This window comes from Chlorocebus sabaeus, chromosome 9, assembly GCF_047675955.1.
Source record: "Chlorocebus sabaeus isolate Y175 chromosome 9, mChlSab1.0.hap1, whole genome shotgun sequence".
NCBI lineage: Eukaryota > Metazoa > Chordata > Mammalia > Primates > Cercopithecidae > Chlorocebus > Chlorocebus sabaeus.
Window position 1 is genome coordinate 76567103 of NC_132912.1, and position 11885 is coordinate 76578987.

General features: G+C 41.5%; 1 long non-coding RNA gene across 1 annotated transcript; it reads left to right on the top strand.

The window, feature by feature from the left end:
• Positions 1 to 1054: 1054 nt before the first annotated feature.
• On the top strand, positions 1055 to 9460 carry LOC103216118 (uncharacterized). Its single transcript, XR_005244151.2, has 3 exons — positions 1055 to 1557; positions 3622 to 3715; positions 9082 to 9460. It is a non-coding gene; the product is annotated as an uncharacterized lncRNA (long non-coding RNA).
• The last annotated feature ends 2425 nt before the right edge of the window (positions 9461 to 11885 follow it).

The following is an 11885-nucleotide window of genomic DNA, read 5'->3' on the forward strand; positions in this document are numbered from 1 at the left end:
TTATGAATAACCAAAGGAGTTAAAAGCGTTTATATGTAAACGTTTATATTGCCATAACTGTAAGCCGCCTTAGTCATTTTAAAATTTTTAAATACACCAGTAGACTCAAAAAATCGTGATGGCTCTGTGAGGAGTTTCTCAAAGTGAGGAGAATCATGAAATGAGATCTGCCCAGGCCAGATCCATCGAACACACCTAAGCAAAATGTGTACACGGAAGGAACTACAGCTTTTCCACTGAACTCCAGGGCTTTGCACAGTGCCAGTCACACAGCCACTTTGAAAGCTGAGCACGTCCACATGTCTGTAGCCTCCTTCTGAGAAAAGCAGCCATGGGAAATGATTTCTGCCAAGGCCACCATGCTGTGTTCTGTGAGACCCACTATCACGGCCAAGGCTGATTGGTCAAGAGGTTGGTGCCTGAGCCAAGCCACCTGCCAGAAACCAGCAGGCCTCGGGAGTAGCCTGACAGGACAGCCTTGCCGGGCGGGGGGCTCTGTGCTGGACAGGAAGTGACTAAACCAATGACATTCTCAAGGAGCTTCAATACTTCCAAGAGTCAGAAATCAAGAGAATGATATGGAAGCCAAAGTCACAGAGAGAAAACTCAACATAAGGAGGTCCTAAGACAGCAGAAACCACAAGTCACAGAGAAGAGTGGAAACAGCAGACACTCAGTAGCAGGAAAGCTACAATCCCTAGAGAGACTGAGGAAGGATACGCTTATTCAGGGCTATGACTGAGTCTTGAAGACAGGAATAAAAGTGGATTTAAATTTGGTTACCCATGTGAAGATCCTACAGTCAAATAAGGCCACACTGCAAAGTAGTGGGGTTTAGGACTTCAACATATGGATTTTTAGGTGGCAAAATTCAACCCATAACAGTGTCATTGTCATTGTGACTGGCATCCTTATCGAAGGGGGAAACTTGGAGACAGAGCGCTCACAGGAAGAACGTCCCATTAAGATAAAGGCAAAGATTGGGGTGATGCACCTATAAGCCAAGGAAGCCTCCAAATTGCCAGCAAACTACCAGAAGCTAGTGGAGGACCGTAGAGCAAATTTTCTCTTTCACAATCCTCAGAAGGAAGCAACCCCGTGGACACTTTGCTCTCAGACTTCTAGCCTGCAGAAGTGAGAGACGATAAATGTCTGTTACTTCCCCAGTTTATGATACATGGTTAAAAGCCCTAGCAAAACAACCCAGGCACGGAGCGCTACTGTTGAGTGAGAAACATCTGCTCTGTTCCTTGAGGCTGACTATTTGGCTACTGAAAGGCTTTCTGTCTTCTCTCCCGCTCATGTATCCCCACAATAACTCCCATAACCTTAGACAACCCGAGCCTGTCTGCTCCCTGGAACCTGAAAGAACTTCAGTAAGTCAGTTGGAGTGCAGCAGTGTTGGGGAATGAGTAAATGAAGCAGTTGGAAGCAAAGAAGCTGCTGCTTTGGGACCCGCAAATCAGAGGATCAGGAAATGTGAAACAACTTTCCTGACAGCTTCAGGGAGTGGCATCCAGCCAGAAACGGCTTGGCAGAGCTGGAGGAGGATGGCAGGTGAGCCTGGGAAACCTACATCCTGGCAAGCTTCCTGCTGGGGGGAGGGATCTGGTCTCCCAGCCACTTGTTGTTCCTATCCAAGCCACTCTCTCCAATAGAACAGTTCCTGAAGGCACTAATAGAGATCAATTATCTCTATTATTCGGGGTCTGCAATGCAGCAAATATTTCCGAAGCCAGCCTAATCTCTTAGCAAAGCCCCTTCACTCCCCTAAACAGCTGTTTTTAATGGTGGATCAGGGAACACATCATGCAAGCACTTTCTGGGTTCTTTTAGCCTTCGTCCTTCCCCTAAAGCTCATTTTCCCACAGCCTGCATTCACTGGATGCCTGGTGTGAGGAAAGAACTGGCGCATGTCCTGATTCAGCCATCTGTGCCTCCTCTCCCCACCAAAGTGAAAATGCATTCAAACTAAATTATTTTGAAAGCACATTCTCTCCATTCAAGTTCTACTTCAAGACCTCACAACAGAGGGCACCTCCAGGATCTCATTCCTGGCAGCACTTGAATGGGGGCGGCTGAACAATGCACTCTCAGTACTTGCTCAGAAAGAAAGACAAGGCTTGGGATGAAAACAGGTGAAAGCTCTTCCGAGATTTAGAGAGACAGGACCCAGTGCCGAATTGCTTTCCAGGCGGTCAAGCTGCATTGCTCATTACGTGGAGAGAATGGGATGATTCCAAACCAGCTCTGGATAAAGTGGCAAGTGAACATGTGCTTTAATTGCTGCTTATTCAATGTTTAAATTACACGTTTTTATATTTAGGCCAGTGTTAATTTATTTTGCCTTTTTATACCTTTACATTAAATAAGCTTTCCAAAAGGCTTTAAGGGGAACAAATATTTTTGACCATTTTCTTTATGCCAGACCACATAATGGGCTCACAGTTTATCTCATTTTATCTTCACAACATCCCTGTGTAATGAGTACTTTTATCTTCATTTTAAGGAATAGTAGTAATCCAGCTCAGAAAGGTTAGTTAAGTCATCTAGGACACACAGCAAATAGGCAGAAGAAGCAACATTTGAACCTAAGTTTTTACCATTATACCCTTCTAGAGATAAATAGAGGGTGACTTTTAGTATCAGAGAAGAGATTATTTGGATGCAGTGATTAAAACATCTCCTTTATTACTGATTCTTTATATTTCTGAGATAAATCACTTAGTACCACTGTCAGATAGAGTGTGAGAATCAACCATTTCTAGCATAATTATATATCAGTACTTACTGATCCCTAATTAACATAAATTCTATCTTAGGATTGTGGCCAGTGAGGCTTGGAATGGTTCTTTAGGAATCCTGTAGTCCCACAGAAACCACATTTTAGACTAAAATTTGGACTAGAAGTATTCCTCTACAATGTCTAAATAGCAGTTACAATTTTTGTTTTGCTCAATTGAGAAGAGTTAATTATAAAAATAGAATCAAAATGTAGTGGTGCTTTTTTTTTTCCCCCCCCTGAGACAGAGTTCTGCTCTGTCATCGAGGCTGGAATGCAGTGGCACAATCTCGGCTCACTGCAATCTCCGCCTCCCCAGGTACAAGCAATTCTCCTGCCTCAGCTTCCTGAGTAGCTGGGATTACAGGCACGTGCCACCATGCCCGGCTAACTTTTGTATTTGTAGTAGAGATGGGGTTACACCATGTTAAGACAGGCTGGTCTCAAACTCCTGACCTTGTGATCCACCTGCCTCAGCCTCCCAAAGTGCTGGGATTACAGGCGTGAGCCACTGCAACCAGCCAGTGGTGCTTTTAAATGAATTAATCACATTTATTGACCACAATAGATCTACAAACCTTTTTTAAATTTGTGATACTTGTGGACAAAGGCATATTACTTATTTTATCTACAGCAATGACTGGTTCATACGTAGATTCAGATACCTTAGAAAAACTCCTGAGGCCCTCCAAGAGACTTTTGCCGCTAGGTTAGGAAGCCCCAGTCCAGGCCAGCCACATAAATGGAGACAGAGAAGCCCAGAGGAGAAAAATTTGTGCCCAAGGTCAAGCAGTACCAAAGCCAACACTAAATTCTAAATTTCCTGACTTGCATTTCAGTGCTCTTTTTCCAACCTGGAAACAGCCCGTTCAGTCAACAACTCACCTCCAGTGCCTTTTCCTAAAGCATTTACAGTCAGAAGAACAAATTCAGGTATGCAAAAATACAACTTTATTTTTCTAAAACAGAAATGCAATGTGTTCCTTGAATCCTTTATCCGTCAAGGGTAAAAATGTGAATCATGATCAGTTCTGAGAGTTTGTTCAGTCAGTTCAGGACTCCCCTCTTCTGTAGGAGTTGCATCTGGTGTGGGCTGGGGACAGAGGAGATTACACAGTGTCAGGACATTTGAGGTGTCTGGGCTTTGAGTGTCATCCATCCACACTGCCATCCCTGAGCTGTAACTCATCAGCTGAGTCCCAGGATGTCGTTATCCTTCTACTGTGCCTCCACTGAGGCTGACATCTGTGTTCCCCGCCTGGTCCCTGGCCATACTGCTCATACCAAATTTCAGTCTTCCTTCCCTTCTCCCAGCCTTGAGGACTCCCAGGGTCCCCTGACTTTCCTTCAGCTCTCCTAGGCCCCTCTCCAGGGCAGGGCGAATATTTGACTGTTCTCTCGTGCCTTTCTCTCACTATTATCTCTGCCTTGGGTTCCAAAATTATATTTTGAAACTCAAGAGCAAGAAATGACTCCTTTTTCTTATAGTCATTCTTTCTGTGGCCTCCCTTCCCTAAAGTGTAAGAAAGACATGCAACTGTGAAAATGCACTGGTTAATACTTCAAGTCATTGTCATTCTATATTTTGCTTTGCAGTAACTAAAGTAATTACAACTGGGTTAGTATCACTATTAAAATTTCTTCCATTTAAGTCACTAACATGTTTTACATAAATCGCCCCCCGTAATATAACTGACATAATTTCTGGCCAAAAACAAAACAAAAGTCATGGAAGATATCCAAGAGAAATGTATAAGCTCTGCAGGAAAAAAAAAAAAATGCAAAATGGGTATCCCAGGTTCCCTCACTAGAGAAGAGAATGAGACTCATATAGCTGTGAAGTGAGATGGCCACGCATCAGTTAAGGCGTGAACATGCACGGAATAATAAGTACTCTCCAACTCATTTAAGTTGCAGCTTAAACTGCCTGACTTAATTGTCTCTAAAAGTTCCACTTGCCCAATATTCTTCCTCTTTCTCTCTGGCATGGCCTGAAATAGTCACCATCAGTGAACTGGGAAATGAGGTCTAGTCATTGCTTCCAGAAGAACCCTCCCTCCCCACCCCCCAGCTAAATGAGATCAAGTCCAGATGTCAACAGAACTTTCTGGTCTAAGAATAAAAGCAGAGACAAACAACCTTAACAACCCCAATTTTCTATCCTGGCCCCTCATTGCTCAATGAACATCTAATACCCCTTGTCAAGCCCTCTGCCCTGCCCAAAAAGGAACTTTGTGGGTACTGAAATGCCACTCTATTTCATCTGCCACAATCACCAGGCACTGTCCCTGATGCTGGGGCCCTAATAAAAGATATCCTCCCTGCACCAGCCTGCTCTAAATTCCAAAGTTTTTGCCATTAGTTTCCTTTTGGCTAGATCCCTGACTGTCACTGTATTTTTTTAATGTACAATCTGAAAAGTATACAATTATATGAGTCATCATTAAGCTATGAAAATCCTAGGTAAAATTATCTAACCAGCTGCAGTGAAAAGGGAACCCCTAAATAGAGAGTAGAGAGGATGGGGATCATAAAAAGGCATCAAATTAAGAGCTCAAGTAGCAGGCACAGTGAGAACACATAATGAAAGGAAGCACAGGAGAGAGATTCAGTACTGAGTGGCAGAGGAGGTGAGAGAAAAATAAAGGAGAGGTAATACACAATGAGAACGAAAAGGTCAAAAGAAAACTTGGCCTAATGCTTAAGCAGAAAATAAAGTGACATAACTGGCTTTTCAGGTCAAACCTAAAGTAAGACTCTCTCGAGAAAAGCATAAAAAAGGTTCCCTCTAAATTATAATTTATCACCAGAGTCCTCAACTACAAAATGATGAGTGGTGTTGGCTGATTTAACAAATCTGTCCCCCTTCTGATTACTTTTATTCAGAGCTAATTTTAAAAAGCTCAAACCTTTAATAAAAATGGCAAAAAGATGATTGCAAAAGCACGTGAACCTAAACATAATATTTCAAGGTGTGCTCATACTGGCACGATAGACCACAGGACAGTTACCTCCCTTGACCTGAACACTACACTCTGATGAATGTAGTCTAAGTTGGTATTGTTCTCTAAGTAAAAGCCCCACACCAGCAGTTCAGGCTCAGCTTCTGATCAACAAAATTCTCAAGATCTTTTCCCACTAACTTCTATTCAGCCAGGTCTCTCCAGTGCTGTATATATTCCATTTTATTTTTGTATGTTTGACCTTTAATTTGAATACAGTTCTACATACATGTCTCTGTAAATGTAGCCTTGCCGTTTTAGCTCATCATTTCAAACTTTAATTCTATCTGCTGTATATTTTCCAATCTTCCTACATGTGTGGTCATCCTTAACTGGCTAATGATGCCTTCTAAATTTATCTAAACTGTATAAAGCCATTGGAGCCCTGTGACACATTACCAAGAACTTCTTTCCAGGCTGAAAATAATCAAAATTAATTAAGAAGTTATAGAGGTACCCAACTGCATTATCATCAACCATCCCCAGAGATAAGAATGATGAAGATTATAAAAAGATGATGATCACTATGGTCTAAATGTGTCCCTCAAAATTCATGTGTTGGAAACTTAATCCCAATGCCACGATGTTTGGAGGTGGGACCTTTTTGGAAGGTGTTTAGGTCTTGAGGTCTCCACCCTCTTAAATGGGCTGGTGTTCATATAACAAGAGCTTACGGGAGTGCATTAACTCTCTCTTGCCCTTCCAACTTTTGCCATTAAGAATGCAGCTAGAAGGCACTCACCAGACCCCAGATGCCAATACCTTCAAGACAGCCAGGTGATAAGGGGTGCCCAGAGAAACTCCAACTGGCCTGTGCACTGGGAGGAGTGCACACTGGGGTGGAGTCTTGGGAAGTTCACGCCCCTCCTCTTCCTGGTGGAACCTGGAATTTAATCTGCGAGGTAGGAAGGGCACCTAGCAGGACTCTGGCTTTGTGGACAGTCCCTGCTTCCCTTTTTTTCCTTTTCACCCAATAAACCCTGCCCTTCTCACCCTTCAAAGTGTCTGCGAGCCTAATTTTTCACGGTCGTATGACAGGGAACCCATTTTTAGCTGAACTAAGGAGACAGTCCTACAACACCTTGAGCTTGGATTCCCAGCCTCCAGAATTGTGAGAAAATAAACTGATATTCTTTATAAATTTCCCAGTCTGTGGTGTTCTGTGGTAGAGGCACAAAACAAAGACAATGATTGTTTACGATGATCCACCAACATTTCCTGATCATTACCTGTCAAGCACTGTGCCAAGTGCAATATCTAATTTAATCCCACCACTATATCTGTATCTATATATAATTCAAAGAGTTATGTAATTTCCCTACGATGATGCCGCTAGTAAGTGATGAAGTTGTAATTTTAAAAGCCAGGCCATCTTCCTCCAGAGCCAGGCTCGTAACTACCCGATTCTGCCATTTCCACATGATGCAAGGTTTTATTTGAGCCTTTCTAAAATCAGGATATAAAGGCTAGAAGGGTCAAAAGTAACATGTGAAAAACAAATGATCTAGAAGAAAGGCCCTTGCCCTCCAGTAACTTACAATCCTGTTGGAAGAATAAGACTTAGAAAATAAAGCTATTTTAGAACAAATAGTTTATTGTAGTGCTAAAAAATGAGAATCAGATCTAAGCATTCTTTTCCAGCTCAGTTCTCCAACTTAAAGGTCATAGACTGGAAATTTATAAAACCACAAAGAAAAGGACTAAGGGAAAAATGAATAGGCCTCCCCTGGGGAGGATTTAGTAAAGAATAATTGAAGTCCATGGAATTCCCCCGGACTGACCAGTCATATTCGGCTTGGGGATAGAGGTTCTTTAAAAAGTCCTGTAGAGCCAGGCCAGATGCGGTGGCTCACACCTGTAATCCCAGCACTTTGGGAGGCTGCAGCGGGCAGATTGCCTGAGGTCAGGAGTTTGAGACCAGCCTGTCTTAACATGATGAAACCCCGTCTCTACTAAAAATACAAAAATTAGTCGGGCGTGATGGCGGGTGCCTGTAATCGCAGCCACTCGGGAGGCTGAGGCAGGAGAATTGCTGGAACCCGGGGGCAGAGGTTACAGTCAACCGAGATTGTGCCACTGCACTCCAGCCTGGGTGACAGAGCAAGACTCTGTCTCCAAAATAAACACATAAATAAATAATAAAAACTTTTTAAAAACTTCCTGTAGAGCCAGAGTCATTGGGTTCTCCCTCAATTAATATCTGAGGTGCCCAGAAACCGCAATCCCCAGGCAATAAGCCATCCAAGCCCCAATCAAGCAGAAACATAGTCCCTCTGAAGTCAGTGGCCTAAATTCTTCAAGTCAGATGCAGTGACCCCAGAGTTAAGTTTCATCAAGTTAAAAAAAAATCTGATTACCAACCAGATTATCCATTATAATCTCAGTATCCAAAGATAACAACTTATTCATGGTCTCTCATCCCAATTGTTCTCATCAAGTAAATGGCAGAAAATGCCTCCAAAAAGACGCATCTCAGTGTCTGTTGTGTGACCTACGGCAAGCACCAGTCCACCTCCAAATTGCTGTGATAATGAATGGGAAACTGTCTTGTAACATGAAAGGTATATTTAAAAAGTTACTACCTTCATTAGATGTTTGGGAACAGATTATTACTCATATTAGAAAAGCCCCATGTGATAAGCACAGTGCTCCATAGTCAAACTCGTCTACTTCATTGGCCTCACTCTTCCATTCCACCCTCCCACCCCTACCTCATGTCCACTCCCAATACTCCATATCCACATATCACCCCAAAGCGCTCAGTACTTTCTTATGCTTCTGTTCCTTTGTCTTGATAAAGATACGATGCTAAAGAGGCCAAATATTACTTTTAAAGAAAGTTAATATTAAAACATAGAGGAAACTTTTGATTCTCATTTATTTCCCATTATGTGACTTTATCCCCTCTAGGCAGAAAATCTTAATAACCAAATATTTGCATAATGTCTTTCTTTTTATGTCCTTGATTTCAACCAATTGCTTGAGAATATTTCCCCATCTCTCTAATAGTATCAAATCCAATTAACTGATATGTTAATTTTAGGTAACTTGGGATATTCAGAGCACTTTGATGAACAATTATAAATCATAAACCAGTAAAGAAGACAAGTCCTCTGGAGAAGGAAATGTCAGAAACTTCTCCTCCTGCTCCTTTCATTAGGAGAGTTGTGATAGTAATGGGAGGAGGCTGGATTGAGAAAATAATCATATGGGAGTTCGGGGAATATTTGTTAGGTTTAGCAGCTATGTCTAACTTCTAGTTCTGGTAGATGTCACATGTTCAATAAAATTTCCCAGATCTTTGAGTCAACGTCTCTTTTAAAATCAAGAAGTCATGACAATTAAAGAGCCCTGTACCAGAACACCCTGTCTCCACTGCCTGCAAAGCTCACCACTCTCTTCTCCACCCACAACTCCCATACTGCTTCGAAGCGGCAGCTGAGCCACCACAACCTTGAGCCTCTCTCCTGATCACAGCATCACGCAGACAAGGCTTCAGTGGAACCATGACAATTAGAATATTTACTGATTGCAGCACTTACAAAATTTGAAATATTTGAATAAAAAATTTTCCATAAAACTTTGGCTCCTGTTTACTTATGTTTAAACCTGAAGCTCCTAGCACAGTGCCTGGAAATGAATAGCTAGAAAAAAATGTTTGTTTATGTGTCAAGAAAAAAATGTTTACTAGGCTCTTGCATAAGCATCCTCAGGGATTCCTCTTCAATTCTAAAGCTCACACAAGCTCGAAAATGCTTAAATGGATGTTGAATTCGTGTTTCATTGTGCCAATCCCTTTTCATGGTGAAACTTTCAGAGCCTAAAAAGGCGTGGATAGGTTCCCAAACCGTATGTTTTATCACCCACCTGCATTATCCTCTGTGTACTGTGATGGCTTGGTGGGGATGGAATTGACAGAAAGAAAAAGAGGTAATTGACTGAGTAAAATTATCACTAAAAAGTCAGCCTTGAGGACACACTGCAGCACACCTCTCTTATTCACTGTTAGAGTAAATTAATCATCTGAAGTTGTCTACAAGGCTCCAAATATTGCCCTGAAATGACCAAACCTTCACTTTTAGCATTCTTTGAAGGGCTAATTGACTTCCAGAAAAGCAGCCTGGCTTGTAAATTCATTGCCAGTTTGGAAAAAAAAATCTTAAATTTAAATTTTAAAATATTTTTAAATTATTTATATATATACATGTTGAAAAGAATATTTTATCTCTCCACCTACTGATGCATATCTTTAGCATATGAATATATTATAGTTATCAGATTTAAAAGCTGGCAGACTCACACCACCATTCATATACTGTAATTATTGGTTTGTCCTCCAATTATCTTCCTAGACTGGAGACTCTCTGAAGGCAAAAATGGGTTCTGCTACTCTTTCTATACTTTCCAAATTCCTTGCCCTGATGTAGGAAGCACTTAGAAAATGCATTGAATAAATTAAAATGTAGTCATTGTCATTTCTAATAATAATAGCTAACTTTATTAACAGTTTCATTCAATTCTCACAATGATCCTTTGAGGGAGTACTATAAATAGCTCCGTTTTAAGTTGCAGTGAGTGGAGAACGCACCAAGCTGCACTCCAGCTTGGGTGACAGAGTGAGACTCCATCTCACACACACACACACACACACACACAAAATCCATTTTATTTATTTTTCATTTCAGCTTTTATTTTAGATTTGGGGGAACATGAGCAGGTTTGTTACATAGGTCTACTGCATGATGCTGAGGTGTGTAATATGATTGATCCTGTAACTCAGGTAGTGAGAATAGTACCCAATAGGTAGTTTTCCAATGCCTGCTCCCCCTCCTTCATCCCCACTCTGGTAGTTCTCATCTTTATGTCCATGTGTACCCAATGGTTAGCTCCCTCTTATAAGTGAGAACACTTGGTGTTAGGTTTTCTGTTTCTGCATTAATATGCTTAGGATTATGGCCTCTAGCTGCATCCACATTGCTGCAAAGGACATGATTTTGTTCTTTTTATGGCTGTGTAGTGTTCCATGGTATATATGTGTCACATTTTCTTATCAAACCCACTGTTGATGGGCACCTATCTTGATTTCATGTCTTTGCTATTGTAAATAGTGCTGCGAGGAACATATGAACACAAGTTTCTTTTTGATAGACAAATTTATTTTCCTTTGGGAATATACCCAGTAATGGGATTGGTGGGTTAAAGGGTAGCTCTATTCTAAGTCCTTTAAAAAATCTCCAAACTGCTTTCCACAGTGGCTGAACTAATTTACATTCCCACCAGCAGTATGTAAGCATTCTCTTTTCTCCACAGCCTTGCCAGCATCTGTTTTTATTTTTATTTTTTGAGTTTTTAATAATAGCCATTCTGACTGGTATGAGATGGTATCTCATTGTAGTTTTGGTTTGCATTTCTCTGATGATTAGTAATGTTGAGCATTTTTCCATATGTTTATTGGCTACTTGGATGTCTTTTTTTAAAATTATCTCCATTTTAGAGACGAAGAAACTGAGGCCTAAAGAAGGTAAGTAACTGACCCTAAGCTACATAGCTACACAACAGAGATGGTAGTAGACTTTACGTTAGTAAACTCCTTAGGTTTTCAAAGCTCATGGCATGTGTTAAACCACTCTTGCATACTACCTCTGTGAATTCCTAAAGGGACCCAATTTCATATTTTTGTCCTTGTGCTTAGAAACTATGTAAGCCAGGCTAAGTTTATCATGGTAATGAATAATCCCAATAATTCAAGGGCTTTCACAGCAGCAGTTTATCTCATGTTTCATGTCTAAGCCCCTAGGGAATGGCAAGATCACAAGATGGAAGGGGCCTTGGAGTCTTCTGCCTGATGCCCTGCGTGCAACCTGCAGATGGAGGAAGGGAATGGGGCCATTCCCAGCAGAAGTAATGCTGAGCCAGGCCAAAGACGACATCTGATCTAAGCCAAAAGGCTGAAAAGCGATTAAGCCAAAGACTGATGCACACAACTTCCACTCATATCCTATTGGCCAGAACTCAATCACATCACCACGCCTAATTGCAGGGCAGAGTGGGAAATGGGCTCCTGCTGTGGGGCCAGGTAGAAAAAAAGCAGATGTGGGTAA